The 15,199-nt window shown below is 40.6% G+C and overlaps 1 protein-coding gene across 3 annotated transcripts in view; it reads right to left on the reverse strand.

Annotated features, from left to right (window-relative positions):
* Nucleotides 1-15,199, reverse strand: part of HIVEP3 (HIVEP zinc finger 3) — a 495,837-nt gene that overhangs the window by 397,560 nt on the left and 83,078 nt on the right. The window lies entirely within an intron of this gene.

A 15,199-nucleotide genomic window follows, 5' to 3' on the forward strand; every position in this document is an offset into this window, starting at 1 on the left:
CCTACCTGCTGATAAAGGACCAGGAAGCCTGCCAGGGCAGCTGAAGGAAGTGGGGGCCTCCACCAGCTCACAGTTAACCACAGGGCACTGCCATGCCCGCAAACTAAAGAATCCTCTGGCACTACTTGCAAACTATAATGTAATCTAGGACCAGATCTTGTTCCAACACATGTTTTTTTTTTTCCAGCCAGTATCTGGAATCAAAACTACCACCTGAACCTTTACAGTCTCTAAGATCCAGACTTAGGCCCTTCTTCAAGATTTTGTTAACAAGCTGGTTTTGTTTGGTTGTTGGGTTTTTGTTTGTTTACTTCTTTTTTCAGGACTAGGTTAAGCATGGAGGTAGAAAACTGGGGGTGGGGCTTGAGGATAAACAACAACCCCCCTGCCCCAATGGAAAAAAAAATTATTCGTTAAGTACTTCAGCCACCCAGGTGGTGTTTATTATTCCAGTGTTGGCTTTTCAAGAGGTAGCCCTGAGAGGAAACCAGAACTCCTCACCTCACTTATGTTTGAAAGGAAGGAAAATGCAGTTTCCTTCTTTTACAGTTTCTTTTTCACCCCAGGAGCCCCAGAGCTTCAGAATGGCGCTGGCTCTGCTCCCCTGGTTCCAGGCCAGCAGCAGCAACACCAGCAGCTTAGCTGAAAAGCCACCCCGATGATCCCATAGCCGCTCTGGGCATGTCCCTCTAGCCGTAGCCTCAGAGCCCACCCTCCCTCAGCAACCACTGAAACCAATGCACTGTCACCCTCTCACCTCATCACAGCCACTGCCTGCACTGCCCCCTCCCAGACACACACACACACACACACACACACACACACACACACACGCACACCCTTCTCTCCCAGCTCCCAGGACTCTTTAGCAGAAAATTATCATATTTCGTGTGTCATCACCCAAGCTAGCTGGACCTGTCACTGATTGGCTGGGCACTGCCAGCCGGAAATGTCACCAGCCACACAGCTTGGAACTGGCTCTCCCGCGGCCACCTCAGACCTGAGCCCAGGAGGCTCCGTGACAAGGCGCAGACCTACCACAGGGAGCCTGTCACTCTGTCACTCCTCCCCCAGTCCGGTCCGCCCCAGGCCCTCTCCTCCTCCTGGCTGGTCTCTCTAGCCCGCCCTGGGGGAGGGGACCGCCAGGGGATGGGAGCGAGTCTCCAGCCACACTGGGAGCTGCGCTGCTTCCAGCTACAGGAGAGAGGAAGCCACTGAAATTCCTGTTCTTCTCAGCAGGTTAGGGGAAGACGTCTCCATTCGGTTTTAAAGATTTGGAGGAAGTGTTCCTAATAAAAACAGTCTCTGCTCACACTGAAAAATAAAAATTATCAGTAAGGCTGGGTGAAAACACTAATATCATATGCACTAAGGTATCATAATCATAATATCCCAAGGCTGTCAGGGAAACCGGAAGACAATTTAGTCCATCCTCTTCCCTTAAATAGAACAGCTCTTAACCCTCCAAGAAAACTCACCAGAAAAGGAGGATTCCTAACTTGGCTAGTCAATGCCCTGTGATGCCACACAAGTGTTTCAGAGTTAAATGGTCTTTGTAGTGACCAACCTGAGTCACTTTGGCTGTAATTTAAGCTTAGTCTCTCCTGCTATATCTTTAGTCGTTTCAGTGTGACTCACCATTTAAGTCTCACCTCACTCTGTTCTCCCGGCTAAATTAAACCCTATCTCTCTGGACTGGTATGTAAAAGTTGTTTCTTAAACCTTTAATTATGCTGCTTTATTCTTTAGACTTCAGAGACAAGCCTCCCAGAGCTAGATGTAGCTGAAAGGTCATTCCATCCAGCCACGCATGTGATGCTTCACTCACCTCTACTGTTTCCACCCTGGGACTTTTGATTTGGGGGAATAGCAAAACTGGGCTCAGACATTTACTCCTTCCTTCTCCTCCAAAACACAAAACAAAACCCCACATTTATATGACCAAAACACTAGAGGCAATGCTGGGACCCAGAGAAAGATGCCATCAATAAAGCTTACATTTTAAAGAATATGGGGAAGATATAAAGCAGATGAGATGTCGCTGAGGAAAAGCTGATTAGTGCTGATAAGTCTATGTCTGATTCTGCACAGGCCCCCTAAGAAGAAAGTACACAGGCTTCCAGAAAAAGGTCCTGGAAAACCCCAAGCTCAGAGGATCAAAGATCAGATGAGGGTCACAGGCATCGGCTCAGAGGCAAATGAAAGGACATCAGGAATTAGGCATGTTCTCTCCACACAGAACAGCAACGATTCCAGGGCATCTTTGGAAAGTGGGAAGTTTGTCCCTAATATAGGAAGAAGTCAAAGTCTGAAAAGGGGCAGGACCACAGCTCATTTTGGTATGCCACACACACACACACACACACACACACACACACACACACACAAAGACAAAGAAGAAGAAAGAAAGAAAAACACAGAAAAAGAAAAAGAAATTTATAATCAAATAAGACACAAGATATAACAGAGAAATCCAGAACGTCCCATATTAGTCTCAATGAAGCTCTGGAAGGAGATGACATCATTAAGGAAGGGGAAAAGCAACAATCAAGGAAGAAATAGAAGAACATTTCCTTGAGCTGATGAAAGACTAGAGGCCTTAGATCATATGCGTCTATTGAGTGCTGAGCAGTAGGATTACTGAAAGAATACACAATTCTAGGGCTTCCCTGGTGGCGCAGTGGTTGAGAGTCTGCCTGCCAATGCAGGGGACACGGGTTCAAGCCCTGGTCTGGGAAGATCCCACATGCCGCGGAGCAACTGGGCCCGTGAGCCACAACTACTGAGCCTGCGCGTCTGGAGCCTGTGCTCCGCAACAAGAGAGGCCGCGATAATGAGAGGCCCGCGCACCGCGATGAAGAGTGGCCCCCACTTGCCGCAACTGGAGAAAGCCCTCGCACAGAAACGAAGACCCAGCACAGCCATAAATAAATAAATAAATAAATAAATAAAACTCTGCTTGAGCAAAACCAAGCTACTTCTCTCTTGCTAAAAAAAAAAAAAAAAAAAAAAAAAATGAATACACAATTCTAGATGCAGTCTCCTACTCCAAGAACAAAGAGAAACAACTACAGGCTTCCTGATAGGGGAGAAAAATCAGGCTGCTTAAAAGGAAAGAAAATCAGACTGACATCATACTGCACATCTGCAACACTAGGCCAAAAGACAGTGGCACAATTTTTATAAAATTCTAGGGAAATCTTATTGTAACTCGAGAATTCTACCAGCTGCCAAATTATAATTTCTCTCACATGTGATGACAAAAGAAAGGCATGTTCAAAGACATAGAAATACCCTTTATTAAATTAAAAAAAAAAGATTACTTGAAGATCTGTTCCAACCAAGGAAATAAATAAGCCAGAATAATAAACTCAAGAAAAGAGAAGACATGTTATACAAGAAAATGTAATAAGGAATAAAGCCAATAAAATGTATGGTTAAGTACAAAAATAATAGTTAATGTGGTTGTAAAGTTTAATTTAATCATTAACATAAGCTAGGTAGAAAGAAAGAGAGAGGATGAGAGAAAGAAATCAAGAAATCTGGAGTTAAACTTCCATATGATTTCAACCAAAAAGCTGGAAAATCTCAATGGAGATGGGTAAGGGAAATCACTAGAATGAAAAAATAGGGTGGGAGGATCATTATGGAAGGCAATTAGAACTCCATTTATCACCTCTCTTCCCAAGACCACATTAAAACGATAATAAGGATTTTTTTAAGTTCAAATACACAATGACAAAGAAAACAGTAGAAGAGCCATTAGCCAAGAAAATTGAAAAAGAAGAATAGAAGGGGACTGAATTTTTTTTTTATAAATTTACTTATTTATTTATTTATATTTGGCTGCACACAGGCTTTCTCTAGTTGCAGCGAGCAGAGGCTACTCTTCATTGCGGTGCGTGGGCTTCTCAACGCAGTGGCTTCTCTTGTTGCGGAGCACAGGCTCTAGGCACACGGGCTTCGGTATGTGTGGCACGCGGGCTCAGTAGTTGTGGCTCGCGGGTTCTAGAGTGCAGGCTCAGTAGTTGTGGCACACAGGCTTAGTTGCTCCGCGGCATGTGGGATCTACCCGGACCAGGGCTCGAACCCGTCCCCTGCATTGGCAGGCGGATTCTTAACCACTGCACCACCAGGGAAGTCACAAGGGGATTGAATTTATCAACTATGAATATATACGCTACAGTAAATAAAACAATATAGCACAATTGCAGAAACCTAAAAATGGACGATGGAACTGAATGAAGTTAAGAAACAGCTCCAAGTATAGTGTTTGCTATGTAATAGGTGATAAAAACTGAATTTTAAATCAATGGGAGGAAAAAATGTTATTCAATAAATAGTGTCAGACTGCGGTATTCAGTATTGCTTCTAACTCATACCTTAAACAAAATATATTCTATTTTCATACCCCCCACACACACACACAAATACCACAAGGAAAAACAGATACTATGACTGACCAATAAATCACAGAATGTTATAAAGTTGCTGGGGGTTTTTTTTCTAATAGTGGAAAGAAAAGAAAAATAGTGGTTATGCAGTGTCTGTTTAAATACCATTGTGATAGGTTTAATAATGCCCCCCAAAGACATTCACCTCTGGAAACTGTGAATATTACCTTATATGGCAAAAGGTGTGGTTAATTGAAGGCTCTTGAGATGGGGAGGTTATCCTGGATTATCTGGGAGGGCACTAAATAGAATCAAAGTACCCTTATAAGAGGGAGGCTGAAGGCAGAGAGGAGAAGGAAATGTGATCATAGGGGCCAAGAATGGTGTGATGCAGCCACAAACCAAGGAAGCCCAGAAACCACCAGAAGCTGAAAGAGGCAAGGAACAGATTCTCCCCTTAGAGGCTCTGGAAAGCACAGCCCTGCTGACACCTTGACCTCAGCCCAGTGAAACTGATTTCAGATCTGGCCTCCAGAACTCTAAGGAAATAAATATATTGTTTTAAGCCACAAAGTTTGTGGTTATTTGTTATAGTAGTCATAGGAAACTAATACAACCACCATGATGAGAAACAGTACTGCCTAGGGATTATAATAATAATTATTACCAGCAACAATACTTACTATGTGCCTGGCACTGCTAAATTATATACATATCTAATCTCATTTAATTTGCATGCAAGGTGGCAGTAGAGAATTGTAGTTATTATGGCTCTACCACTTAGTAGCACAAATGCCTGGGCAAGTTATATAACCTTCTAATGCTGCTTTGTCTCATCCATAAAGTAGAGGTAGGAATGATACTGACCTGATGGCGTTGTGGAAGGTAAAGTGAAACCATCTATGTAAAGGGCTTAGAACAATGCCTGACAATAAGGGCTCCACAAATGGTAACCAACAGTGAGAAAGTCCACCAATAGTGGGACGGCAATCTGTCTCCCAGAGCATCCTCTCACTGATTCTAGTTCTTCCCTTCGGATACATGTAGAACAAAGGTCTCTCCTAATCACCTGACTGTCATTCAAATATCTAAAGACAATGACCATCTCATTAAGAGTCTCAGCTTCTCCAGACTAAAAGTAACCAATGCCTTCAGTCACTGCTCTTGTGAATTCATCCAGAGACCCTTCCCCATCCTGACCACCTCCTCTGGACATATTCTTGTACATCTTTAGACATGATCCCAGACTTATCACCCTTCTTGTTCTAGAACAGAGGTTGGCAAACTATAGCCATCCATGCAGGCTACATTTTTTAATAGTCTGTGAGCTAAGAATGGTTTTTACCTGTTTTAAGGACTGTAAAAAACAAAAACAAAAAAGAATTTACAATATAGACCATATATGGCCTGCAAAGTTTAAAATATTTACTATGTGGCCCTTTTCAGAAAAAGGTTGCCAATTCCTGTTCTAGAAGCTCCTATACTTCTATCAATGCAATGTAAGATTGCCCAAGACTATTTTACAAACAAATTGCACTATTGTATCATACCAACTTAACTGTAAGGCTGCTAACTGTTGGATCAGTATCCATTCTCTTTCTCCTTCTTACCTAGTAATAAAATTCTTAGCTAGGAAGATGGATACCAGTTAAAGACTACATTTCCCAGTCTCCCTTGTAGGAAGGTGTGGCCAGGAGGCTAGGTTCTAGCCAATGGGATGTAGCCAGATGTGACTAGGGTAACTTTCTAGTCTTTCTCTTAAAGGGGAGGAACATGCCCCCCACTTCCCTTTTCCCTTTCCCATTGGCTGTAATGTGGACCTGATCATCCTGTGGATGAAGGGTAGCAGAGCAACAAGATAGAAGGACCCTGGGTTTCTGGTGCTGCCATTTCACCCTATACTGCTTATTCTCAGTCTGTGAGAGGGAAATAAACTTGTAGTTCATTTAAGCCATTGTTATTTTAGGTCTTTGTGACAGCAACTGAATCTGTGCCCTAACCAATACAACTATCAGTTTTAACTCCCAAGTATTTTCTATATTTGTGGCTGCTAAGACACACATCTCCCACATTCTGCAAGCACGCCGTTAATTTTCTGGACATGATAAGACCTTGCACTGACCTTGTAAGAATCAGTCTATCATTTTACCCTGACATCTGGGACCCAATTCTGACATCCAAAGTAGCTTCTATCCTTTCTAATTTCATGTCACTCTTCAAGAAGCACTTTAGGTGTAGCACTCACACTAAATACAGTGCTCATCAAAGCACCTGATCAATGTTAAGCATAATGTAATGGAGAGGACTGTGACCTCAGTTTGTGGGGGAAGAAAATAACAGATTAAACTAAGGTCAAATGAAGGAGAAGGTGGGGAGGATGGGGGCAAGCAGTTGTGAAGAGCTTACTATATTCCAGGCACTCTTCTGTGAACTTCCTCATTGTTATCTCATTTATTAAATATTTCATTCATTCATTCATTCATTCATTCACTCATCCATTTATTTTTAAAGTACTCATTTTAATTTTTTGAAACAGTAACTATAAATACCCCCTGCTGGGGCAGAAAACTATTACGCATAAACACTGATGAAAACAGAGTCCATGCAAATCTCTCTTTTTCTAAGTCTGTGTGCACCCACCCTCTCATTGGACACCTGAAGAGTATGGTGCCAGCATTCCTCACAAGACTTAGAGGCAAAGATGAAAATACTCCAGGCACCTAGCTCAAGAACTGTCCAGTGTAGAACAGTGGACAGTATTTTCAGAAAACTCTACCCTGAGCCACCTTAAGACAGATGAGAAGTAAGTACATGCTGGCTTTCTGCAGAGCTGCATGGCAGAAGGACTCAGTGGGCAGTCTCTGAGTAGTGTCAGACTATCTGGGTCCAAACCCTGTGGGTTTGAGTCAATGGCTTAATCCTTTCCTGCCTCAGTTTCCTCATCTGTAAAATAGGGATATGTTATTCTTACCAAACCATCTAAGCAGATTTTCCCCCTTTTTTTGCAGATGATGAATATGATGCTTATGTCCTTGTCCGAGGTTAAACCATCCAGTAAATGTCAGCATGAGGATTAAACCTTAGGTCTATTTGATTCCCACCTCATGCTTTTTCTTCTTCCAAAGATAAAGAAGGAAAATATGGGCCATATGATCAAAGACAAAGGTAGAAAATAAGTTACCAAATCATGCTGAAAAAGATGACCTGCCCACCAGAGGGAAGGTTGATGACTCTTAATGTGATGCTCAAGACAAGAGCTCACTGAGGTTAATGGGGGTTTTCTTCTAACTTCCTTCAGAGCTTCCACCGCTCAGAGTAGAACAACACCCTAGCATGGTGTTTAAAAAACAAACAGCTGGCTCAAGACCCACTCCCATCTTATAATCATTCAGCCTGTTTGGGGATCTTGGTGGGGTGGTTTTCAATGCACAAAAAAATCAGTCATGGCCAATGTGCATCTTCCTTCTTACTTCTGGTTACCTAAAAGTAAATTATTCAGATCTAAAGTCTCACACACACACACACATACACACACACAAAACAAACGAAACCTTAGAGCACTGGTTCTTAACCTTTCTTTTACCTCTTATACCTAAGATATGAGAAGCACCATCAGGGACCTCAGTAAACTAGGGCAGAATATTGGAGAAGCTTCTAGTGCCAAAGGAGTGTGGTATAGCACAAAACAAGCTTCTCAGACCCGGTGAGACCCTACTTCGGGCAGCCAGTGACATGAGCCCCAAATGGGTACTCTGAGCGCCAACCAATCCTGCACTGAGACAGACCTCACAGCTCCTGTTCTGTGTGACCACCTGGCTTCTGGGCAGTTTGCATATCCTGGCAACATCAACTTTACACGTGTGTACGGGGTGCAGGGCAGGGAAAAGTTCTCTTCTGGCAACCCACAGCCCACATAAGAATGCTGCAAGGACGAACAAGGGAAAGTTATAATAAAAAGCAGATCAGAGGCCACAACCCCACAGAGGAATCTAAAGAACCATAGGAGCAGGATTAGATATTTTGGTCAGACTGGAAAGAGCTCTGACTAGCACAGATCATGAGCCAACACCAGAAATTATATGTAACTTATTACATTCACCTGGGGTCAAAAACCCACATGCCTTTAGGGGCCCAGCAAACAACATAAGTGTGTGAAACAGCATGGTATAAATGAGCAGGCTTCTCTGCAAATCCAACTTCAATATAAACAAAAGCCATGTTGGCTAGGAACAGCTGATGTCAGAAGATGGGCTGCAAGTTTGCACCCCCTCCTCACGATGATCACAGTCAGCAAAAGAAAGAAGAGGAGGGAAAATTTTCATCTTTCTCTGAGAAGGATAAAGAAAATTAGCTTTTTTCAAAAAGCAGTTTTCTAAAATTGATTTTAAGGTCATCATCACTTCCAAGACCTAGTTGAGACAGGATAAAAAGCCAAAGTAAGATATAGAAAGAGTTAAAGAACACCCCCCCCAAAACTGGATGTCTTCAAATGAGTTGGGTTGGATGGCCCCATCAGTAACTCTCAGACTAAGAGCTCAGTGAATCACTTGGGGGCCCAGGTAGGATGCAAGATGTTCTTCTACAAGTCTCATTTACAGTCGAAAGGTGTCCATATTATTTCTTTTTAACACAAAGGAGCCTTTACTTCTTTCCTTAGGGCTATTTCATCAAAAGCTCTCCCAACTTTTGGCTTTTTTATTTTGAAATAATTTTAGACTTACAGAAGAGTTGTGAAGATTACATAAAGAACTCCTATATACCTCTCGCCCAGCTTTCCCTGATGTTAACATCTTACATAACCATAGTTTCATGATCAAAAACAGGAAATGGATGTTGGTACAATACTATTAACAAACTGCAGAATTTTCTCTAATTTTGCCAGTTTTTCCACTAATGCCAATTTTCTGTTCCAGGATTCAATCCAGGGTACCACATTGCACTTAGCTGTCATTTCTCTTTGGTCTCCTCTGATCTGTGACTGTTCCTAGTCTTTCCTTGTCTTTTTGCCCTTGACACTTGAAGAGCACTGGTCAGGTATTTTGTAGACTGTCCTTCAGTTTAGGTTTGTCTCATGTTTTCTCGTGATTAGACTAGAGTTAGGGAGTTTTGGCCAGAATACCACAGAAGTGACATGCCTTCTCAGTACATCAAACCGGGGGAAAGGGGGATGATGTCAATATGCCTTATTACCAGTGATGTTAACATTTATCTCTTGGTTTAAGGTAGTTTCTGCCAGGTTTCTCCACTGTGACGTTACTATTTTTCTCTTTGTAGTTAATAAATATTGGGGGAGGGTACTTTGAGACTGTGAAAATGTCTTGCTTCTCCTTAAACTGTCACCCACAAATTTTAGCACTCATCAGGTGATCTGTCTACAGCAGTTATGACTATGATATTCTAATGGTGATTTTCGATTTCCCTCATCCCTCTATATTTATTAATTTGGAATTCTTCTGGAAGGAAGAGTTGTCCTTTCTCCATACAAGATAACCAGCCTACCCAACTTTTATTTTTATCAATATGGACTCATAGATAATCATTTTATTCTTTGAGTTATAACCAAATTTTAAAAATTGATTTATTTAGGCTGAAATTGTTCCAGTTTTGGCCATTGGGAGCTCTTTCATGTTTGTTCCTGTATTTGACATAATCCTGCCGTTGTTTGGTTGTTGTTGTTGATTAGCACTTCCTTACCCTGTGGCACCACAAGATGCTCCAGAATCTTCTTGTATTTTCCCTGCTCAGTCTTGGAGTTTATTTTTTCAAGGATTCCTCATTCCTTTTATTGGATAATGGCATTTAGAAACCAAGATCTGGGCACTGGGTGTGCTCACTGCTACCAAAATGCACTATTTTAGGCCTTCTTATTAGTTGTCAGTCTGGCTAGAGGTTTATTAATTTCACTGATTTTTTTCAAAAGCAATTCTGTTTTCAATTCATTGATTGTTGCACTTATCTTTATTATTTCCTTTCTTCTGTTTGCTTTAGTTTTAATTTGCTCTTCTTGCTCTAGTGTTTTTTGTTTTTTTTTTAGATGGATGCTTCTATTACTGATTGGAAACCTTTCTTCTTTTCTAATATAAATTATTTAACACTATCATTTCCCCCCAAGCACTGCTTTAGCTGCATCTCACAAATGTGACACATTGTATTTCCTTTTCATTCAGTTCAAAATGTTTTTAATTCTTCCTCTTTGACATATAGGATATTTAGACATATGTTGTTTATTTTTCATATATTTGGGGATTTTTCTAGATATATTTCTGTTCTGATTTCTGTTTTAATTCCATTATGGTTCATGAACATACCTCCTGAAATTTCTGTTCTTTTAAAGTTGTTAAGGTTGGTTTTATGGCCCAAAATATAGTATCCTATGGTGAATGTGCACTACAGAAAGATGTGTAGTTGGGTAGTGTTCTATAAATGTCAATTAGGTCAAGTTGTTTGATAATGTCTTTCAGATCATTATACTTTTATTGATATTCTTCCTATTTGTTCTATCATTTACTAAGAAAAGAGCACTGAATTTTTCAATTTTGTGAACTTATCTATTTTGCTTTTCAATTCTATCAGCTTTTGCATTATGTATTTCAGAACTCTGTTGTAAAGTACACACATATTTAGGATTATTACTTCTTCTTGGAAAATTGAGGCATTTACAATTATTTAATGTCCCTTTTTATCCCTGAGAACAAGACTTTAGTCCTTGTTCTAAAGTCTATTTTGTCTGATGTTAATGTAACGACTCCAGCTTTACTTTGGTTAGTGTTCACACAGCATCTTTTTTCTATCCTCTTACTTTTAACCGATTGTCTTTATATTTAAAGTAAGTTTCTTATGGACAGTGTATAGTTTGTTCTTGCTTTTTTAATCCAATCTGAAAATCTCTACCTTTTAACTGGTGTGTTTAGACCATTCATACTCAATGTGATTATTGATATGGTTGGATTAAAACCCACTAACCTTGCCCTTTCTTTCTTTCTTTCTTTCTTTCTTTCTTTCTTTCTTTCTTTCTTTCTTTTCTTTCTTTCTTTTCTTTCTTTCTTTTTCTTTCTTCCTTCCTTCTTTCTCTCTTTCTTTCTTTCATCTGTTCTTTCTTCTTTTTTTTTTCTTTTCTTTTTCTACCTTCTTTTATTTGCCTGGTTTGGGGGTGGAGCAAGGGAGGAAACATTCTCTGTTGTTCCCTTAGTCTTAGACAAGCACTGCAACACTGAGCCTTCTCAGTGATCCCACCCCTCCTCTGGGTTACTTATGAACCCAACATTTATACCTGCCCTTTCCCCAGAAGTCAAGAGTTTTTCCTATTCCCTTGCTCCAGAAATGATAGGATTTCACCAGTACCCTAAGGGTAATAGTGCTCGTCCCCTTCCACACACACACCACACAATTTAAGGCTTTTGTTCATAGGAGAGAAGGATCCAGGTAGAGTTCCCTACCTTCCCACAGCAGCTTCATTCCTTGTGCAGCACAAGGGAGACTTTCTGTAGACGCTCCAAACGGTTTCTGTGAGTTCATGGTGGGGTTCATGGAAAAATGACTACAAGAGGGCATGGACTTCCCCCCTTTATTTGTGGCCCCTAGATTCACCCTCTTTTGCCAGTGTGCACTCAGCCAGACTCCACCTACTCAACAACCACTCTAGTTGAATTCTTGTCTAGCTGCTTCTTGCCCAGGTAAGTCAGTGCTCATGTCTTGTTTCTCCCTGCAGATACCTGTCTCTTCCTAAATTATGGGTCTGCTGGTTTCCCAGCAACCTCAGTACTTCAATAGGCTCAAGAAAGGTTGTGAACTTGCTGCCAGTCAATTTTTTTTCATTGAATGCTTGAGAGTAATTCTCTTTCTAGCTCTCTACATCTTTGAATAGAAACCAGAACCCTACTTTGTCTAATGAAGTACTTATGCATCTTTTGCAGTAGCAAGCAGGAGAAGGTATAGCAGTTAGGATAAATCATTGTCCTCTTGGAAACTTCCCTAAGCGGCTTTAGGAATGACATATGTCCCAGAAACACTTCTCTTGTTTTTTGAGAAATGTAAGGTGTAGGAAAATATCCCATAGGGGTTAAGTAAAATACAAACGATGTACCGATTTTTCATAAAGTATAAACTATAGGTCAGTCAGCTGTAATCCAGGACAATTGCCTGGCTGAAAGCACCTACCAGTCTGCAATTGCCTGGCAAAGAATACGATGCTATACAGCAAACCTCATGGATAGCTAAGAATAAAATAACTCAAGAAGATTTCTAGCCAATTAAGCCAATTTCAGAATTTTTCACACATGTCACTATTCCGTGAAAAATATGACAGGTGACTAATTACTCAAAATTAGGCCAATGACAAAAATATCATGCCTGTTTTATTATTTATTATATTTTCCCCAAAGGTAAGTCTTTCCATTAACCATTAAATCCAAAATTATTATTATTAACAATAATGGCAATGGAACAAAATCATTTAGTGATCACTTATGACAAACAAGAGATCTTACGAACATTTTCTCATTTCATCATCACAAAAACTCAATGAGGAAAATGGGGCACCAAGGGATTAAAAAACTTGTCCAATGCACAGAGCTAGTATGTGCTAGAACCAGAATTCAAACCTAGCTCAGACTTCAAAGATCTTGTTTTTAACTTCTGAGCAAGACTGCCTTAGAATGATACTAGTTAAGATTTTGTGTGGCCCATTGAGTATTTCCTTCTGTCATTTACAATGCTGGAAGTGGTCCACCCTTACATAAGAACACAAAAGCATCAGAAATGCCTTACTGGCTAACATCAGTTGTCCAACCAGAAAGACATTCAGTTTCAGAATAGTAATAAGGGACCATTTGTTGAGACAGGATGACAACTGACCTTTATGAGGTTGGTTTGAAAGGAGGGTATAACTGTTCTCCATGTTTTCTGAATTCCTCCCCGGCCCCCTCCTTATACATATATATGCATGTGTGTGTGTGTGTGTGTGTGTGTGTGTGTGTGTATGTGTATCACGTATTCTTTTCTTCAATACAACACTGCATTATGATGCTGTCATCAGTAATTTATTTACAGTCTTCTTGAAATTATACCTATGTATCTATGTATGTATGTATGTATCTATCTATCTATATTAGCCACATCTATCTCTTAAGAATAAAGGGCTCAAAAATAAATAAAAGCTATAAAAATTTTTTAACTAAAAATCAATTAATTAAACAATAAAAAATAAAGAATAAAGGACTCTTTATGGGATATCTACCAGCTCTAATGAGGAGGCATAATATGACATTCTAAACTTAGACATATGGAGTATAGCAACAGCACAGAAATGAGTTAGTTACAAAGACAATGATGCAAACAGCCACTACTAAATCTTCAGCTGGAAGAGGCAAGCTCTACGCAAAGCATAGTTCATTTTACCTAACAAGCCTGCATAAAATAAGATAGCAGATGAAATAGGAAAGACAATAAGAAGCAATGACAATCACCAGACATGTAAGAAGAAGAACACCACAAAGAGCAAAGAGCAGTAGCCGTCCAGGGAAATTCACCCACGATGGAGGACCATACCAGGTGGCCCTGCCAGAATCTCCAAATGGTAACACAAAGCAGTAACTGGCTCTTCCTGACCTTTTACAAGATGCACATGGAAAGTGAACCTATTTAGATGACACACTGGGGAAACAGCCAGAGGCAACTGATTCAGGGGCTTCTGTCACCCCAAGCCCCACCTGGCTTCCCTGAGAGGTGGAGATGGTGGTGGGGGGAGAGGAGGGGGAGATCGTATCTCCACACACCTGTAATCCATTCACAACACACCAGTGAGTGGCTGCCCACCAGGGGGAAGCTCTGCGATAACTTGCGTCAACAGGTACTTCAATCATGTTTGATTTACTCAAGAAGTTAGGAAAATATATAACACTTCAGAGCAATATTTTCATCAAAAGTGGTTAATGTTAAAACATTTTGATGCTTAAAGGGCAAGCTTCAGTTATTAGAAAAATTAACTCTTAAAACACCTCGCTCCCTGAGGATGTAGAAATACCAGATGTGAATACTTGCCTTTTATTGGGCTGTCTATCAAAACGTCCTATTATCTCAAGATATTGTTTTAAAGTCTGAATCAACCTTATCAATACCCACCATGGAGTTAAAGTATTAGATCGAACGACCATAGGCTCCAATGCTGGGACATTTTTGGAAGGGAAGGGAGTTCTATTAATTACACTGTAATGACAGGAATAAGCCAGGACTCTCCTACGCAAACCAAAACATTTGATCACTCAGGTATTAGACCACATCCTCATTTTAGAACAAGGAAATCTGTTTACCTATCCTCCTCTTTAAAAATAAAAATAAAGTAATATATGCTAGTAGCAAGAAACTAAAAAATATGTAAAACAGAAAATAAAAGTGTGCCCTTTACAGCCCATGGAATCTCACTTCCCAGATATAACTTCCACAAACAGTCTGCTTTCCAGTCCTCCTCCACATGGGGAGGATAGAATTCCCAAACACCACTATCTGAGACCAGATGAATAGCAAATGTCTATCCCATACATTGAGTTCAGGTGGGGCCTACCCTTTTTCTGCACTTCTGGGGTTCAGCATATGATTTGGGTGATTTGAGGTCTAAACCATTGGGTGTGTCACTTTTTTCCCGGGCACGATGTTGGTCCAACATGGTCACGTAATTGTTTTAGAGCCAATGAGATACAAAGAAACTTTTGCTCAGACTTCTAAGAAGACTCATTCTCTAGCTCACTCTCACATGTATTGAAATTGAAAGGCTCTAAGGCCTTGACCTGCACTGTCCAAGATGGTAGCCA

The sequence above is a fragment of the Eschrichtius robustus genome, chromosome 3, assembly GCF_028021215.1.
Source record: "Eschrichtius robustus isolate mEscRob2 chromosome 3, mEscRob2.pri, whole genome shotgun sequence".
In the NCBI taxonomy this organism is placed as follows: Eukaryota; Metazoa; Chordata; class Mammalia; order Artiodactyla; family Eschrichtiidae; genus Eschrichtius; species Eschrichtius robustus.